Genomic DNA, 5000 nt, shown 5'->3' on the forward strand with positions numbered 1-5000 from the left:
GACTGGAAAACGCGGAGCTCGGCGGTGGCGTGGAAGCGCCACCCACCGCCGCCGCTCTCGCCGATGCCCACCGCGGAGGCCGCCCTTCGGACGCTGGGGTGCGGCGCGGGCCTCCGCGGACGAGCTGCGCATCTGAAAGTCAAAGGGCCGCCCTCGGAGAAGATCGTTGTGCTGCCCCGCGCGGGGAGCGATTCGGACGGCGGGCCCCCACGCCGAGGTGGGTGGGCGCCCCTCCGTTCGCCCGTGCGGGTCGTCGGACCGCTGCCGTACCACGGTTCGGGTCAAACTCCCCACAGCTCGGCCGCCTCCGTCCGTAGACGGGAGGGCGACCGCCGGCGTGCGCGCCCAAGGACGAGTGCCTGAAACCCGGGGGGGGGTAACAGAGGAAGGAGACCGCCCGCCGTAAACCGACGCGGGCTCCAAAGCCCGGGCCGAGCGAGCGGCACCACCTCCCCACCCGGGAGCGCTGAGCCAGATCGATCGGAAGAAAGGGCAGGGGCTCGGGTGGAACCCCTGCCTCCGTTCTTCCCCTCGGGGGAGACGGGGAAGAAACGTGCCCCTGGAGTCCTGGAAGCGAGTGTCCGGCGCGCTCCGGGCGCCCTCGAGACGGAAGCCGGGTCGCGGTGCGATTCTCTCATAGGTCTCCCCGTTGGCGCGGAAGCGGGAGACATCCGACACAGAGAAACGCCGAGCCCGCTCCGAGGGGACAAAGTCAGAAGGAGCGATCCGCCCTCCCAGAGCCCTCCTGCGGACGAGGACTCTGGATCTGCCCCCCTTCTGACGACCGTCGCCCTCAGAGGACAGGAACCCACGTGGGGAGGGTCCGTTCGGGCTCGGGCGACCCAGGAAACGCGTCTCGGACTCGGGACGGACAACCGGCAAAAGTCCCCCTGGAGCCGCGGAAGCCTGGTCTCGGCGCGAGTGCGAACTTCCATGCAAAAGGGGGGTACTCGCCAAACCGCCTACCCGAGTCGAGGAACCACGAAAACAACGGATTTTGGTCGGGGCCGAGAGGTACCTCTCTCTCCTATATCCTGCAGCTGGTGTGCAAAACTGGGTATTTGCATGGTGAGACACCGACCCCCACTTTAAGGGAACAAAGTCAAAAAGTGTCCGACCTCCTGGAGCCGTGCGGCGGATCCGGCGGCCAGAAATTTCCTCATTCCGGTTCTATTTTTTTTTTTTTCGAATTTGCGAAATTTGGAGGCCAGGCGGCGTAGCTGGGACCTGGACTAGCTCGAAACACCCTGAACCGGTGAGCGGAATCGATTTCCCAAAGTTCTACGGCTCCCGGAAGCCAAAAACAGCTCGCCGGAAAATTTCAAAGTCCCAAGGACTCTTTCTTGAAAATCAATCCGGGGGCCATGGAAGTGTCCTCGGTACAACCTCAGAGCTTTCCCCCGCCTGGAAGTCTGACAGCGGTCTGACGTTTTTCAAAGTTTTGAGCTCTCTGTTTGTTCTCAAAGTCACAAAATCGCTTTTTTTCAGTTTTCCACCCAGCAGACCCAAACTTCACCCCCACTTAGGTCACTGTCTAGGGGCGCCTTACGACATATTGACGCCCCTTTAGGGTGGAAGTAGGGGAAATGGGTGATTTTTACACAAAATCGGAAATTTCTCAAAATTTTTCTAAGTGTCAAGGACTCTTCCAGAAAATCTCCCCCAGGCTCCTGGAAGCGTCCCCGGTACACCTCTGGCGGCTGCCCCCGCCTGGAAGTCCGACACACGCCTGAAATTTTCAAAGTATGAAAATACGCATTTTCATCCAAAAATTCAACTTTCCCCCCGTGCACCGCAAACTTCACCCCCACTTAGGTCACTGCCTTGGGGTGCCTTACAACATATTGACGCCCCCCTGGGGTGGAAGTAGGGGAAATGTGACATTTTTCACAAAATCGAGATTTTCTCAAAATTTTTCTAAGTGTCAAGGACTCTTCCAGAAAATCTCCCCCAGGCTCCTGGAAGCGTCCCCGGTACACCTCTGGCGGCTGCCCCCGCCTGGAAGTCCGACACACGCCTGAAATTTTCAAAGTATGAAAATACGCATTTTCATCCAAAAATTCAACTTTCCCCCCGTGCACCGCAAACTTCACCCCCACTTAGGTCACTGCCTTGGGGTGCCTTACAACATATTGACGCCCCCCTGGGGTGGAAGTAGGGGAAATGTGACATTTTTCACAAAATCGAGATTTTCTCAAAATTTTTCTAAGTGTCAAGGACTCTTCCAGAAAATCTCCCCCAGGCTCCTGGAAGCGTCCCCGGTACACCTCTGGCGGCTGCCCCCGCCTGGAAGTCCGACACACGCCTGAAATTTTCAAAGTATGAAAATACGCATTTTCATCCAAAAATTCAACTTTCCCCCGGGCACCGCAAACTTCACCCCCACTTAGGTCACTGCCTTGGGGTGCCTTACAACATATTGACGCCCCCCTGGGGTGGAAGTAGGGGAAATGTGACATTTTTCACAAAATCGAGATTTTCTCAAAATTTTTCTAAGTGTCAAGGACTCTTCCAGAAAATCTCCCCCAGGCTCCTGGAAGCGTCCCCGGTACACCTCTGGCGGCTGCCCCCGCCTGGAAGTCCGACACACGCCTGAAATTTTCAAAGTATGAAAATACGCATTTTCATCCAAAAATTCAACTTTCCCCCCGTGCACCGCAAACTTCACCCCCACTTAGGTCACTGCCTTGGGGTGCCTTACAACATATTGACGCCCCCCTGGGGTGGAAGTAGGGGAAATGTGACATTTTTCACAAAATCGAGATTTTCTCAAAATTTTTCTAAGTGTCAAGGACTCTTCCAGAAAATCTCCCCCAGGCTCCTGGAAGCGTCCCCGGTACACCTCTGGCGGCTGCCCCCGCCTGGAAGTCCGACACACGCCTGAAATTTTCAAAGTATGAAAATACGCATTTTCATCCAAAAATTCAACTTTCCCCCCGTGCACCGCAAACTTCACCCCCACTTAGGTCACTGCCTTGGGGTGCCTTACAACATATTGACGCCCCCCTGGGGTGGAAGTAGGGGAAATGTGACATTTTTCACAAAATCGAGATTTTCTCAAAATTTTTCTAAGTGTCAAGGACTCTTCCAGAAAATCTCCCCCAGGCTCCTGGAAGCGTCCCCGGTACACCTCTGGCGGCTGCCCCCGCCTGGAAGTCCGACACACGCCTGAAATTTTCAAAGTATGAAAATACGCATTTTCATCCAAAAATTCAACTTTCCCCCCGTGCACCGCAAACTTCACCCCCACTTAGGTCACTGCCTTGGGGTGCCTTACAACATATTGACGCCCCCCTGGGGTGGAAGTAGGGGAAATGTGACATTTTTTCACAAAATCGAGATTTTCTCAAAATATTTCTAAGTCCCAAGGACACTTTCAGAAAATCTTCCCCAGGCTCCTGGAAGCGTCCCCGGTACGCCTCCGGCGGCTGCCCCCGCCTGGAAGTCTGACACACGCCTGAAATTTTCAAAGTATGAAAATACGCATTTTCATCCAAAAATTCGACTTTCCGCCCGTGCACCGCAAAATTCACCCTCATTTAGGTCACTGCCCTGGGGTGCTTTACAACATATTGACGCCCCCCTGGGGTGGAAGTAGGGGAAATGTGACATTTTTCACAAAATCGGAAATTTCTCAAAATTTTTCTAAGTCCCAAGGACACTTTCAGAAAATCTTCCCCAGGCTCCTGGAAGCGTCCTCGGTACGCCTCCGGCGGCTGCCCCCGCCTGGAAGTCTGACACACGCCTGAAATTTTCAAAGTATGAAAATAATGCATTTTCATCCAAAATTCGACTTTCCGCCCGTGCCCCGCAAACTTTACCCACAGTTAGGTCACTGTCCTGGGGTACCTCACAACATATTGACGCCCCCCTGGGGTGGAAGTAGGGGAAATGTGACATTTTTTCACAAAATCGAGATTTTCTCAAAATATTTCTAAGTCCCAAGGACACTTTCAGAAAATCTTCCCCAGGCTCCTGGAAGCGTCCTCGGTACGCCTCCAGCGGCTGCCCCCGCCTGGAAGTCTGACACACGCCTGGAATTTTCAAAGTATGAAAATAATGCATTTTCATCCAAAATTCGACTTTCCGCCCGTGCCCCGCAAACTTTACCCACAGTTAGGTCACTGTCCTGGGGTACCTCACAACATATTGACGCCCCCCTGTGGTGGAAGTAGGGGAAATGTGACATTTTTCACAAAATCGAGATTTTCTCAAAATATTTCTAAGTCCCAAGGACACTTTCATGAAATCTTCCCCAGGCTCCTGGAAGCGTCCCCGGTACGCCTCTGGCGGCTGCCCCCGCCTGGAAGTCCGACACACGCCTGAAATTTTCAAAGTATGAAAATACGCATTTTCATCCAAAAATTCAACTTTCCCCCCGTGCACCGCAAACTTCACCCGCATTTAGGTCACTGCCCTGGGGTGCTTTACAACATATTGACGCCCCCCTGTGGTGGAAGTAGGGGAAATGTGACATTTTTTCACAAAATCGAGATTTTCTCAAAATATTTCTAAGTCCCAAGGACACTTTCAGAAAATCTTCCCCAGGCTCCTGGAAGCGTCCCCGGTACGCCTCTGGCGGCTGCCCCCGCCTGGAAGTCCGACACACGCCTGAAATTTTCAAAGTATGAAAATACGCATTTTCATCCAAAAATTCAACTTTCCCCCCGTGCACCGCAAACTTTACCCGCATTTAGGTCACTGCCCTTGGGTGCTTTACAACATATTGACGCCCCCCCTGTGGTGGTAGTAGGGGAAATGTGACATTTTTCACAAAATCGAGATTTTCTAAAAATTGCACTAAGTCCCAAGGACTCTTCCAGAAAATCTTCCCCGGGCTCCTGGAAGCGTCCCAGGTACACCTCCGGCGGCTGCCCCCGCCTGGAAGTCTGACACACGCCTGAAATTTTTAAAGTATGAAAATACGCATTTTCATCCAAAAATTCAACTTTCCCCCCGTGCACCGCAAACTTCACCCGCATTTAGGTCACTGCCTTGGG

This window comes from Ranitomeya variabilis, unplaced genomic scaffold, assembly GCF_051348905.1.
Source record: "Ranitomeya variabilis isolate aRanVar5 unplaced genomic scaffold, aRanVar5.hap1 Scaffold_401, whole genome shotgun sequence".
Taxonomy (NCBI): domain Eukaryota; kingdom Metazoa; phylum Chordata; class Amphibia; order Anura; family Dendrobatidae; genus Ranitomeya; species Ranitomeya variabilis.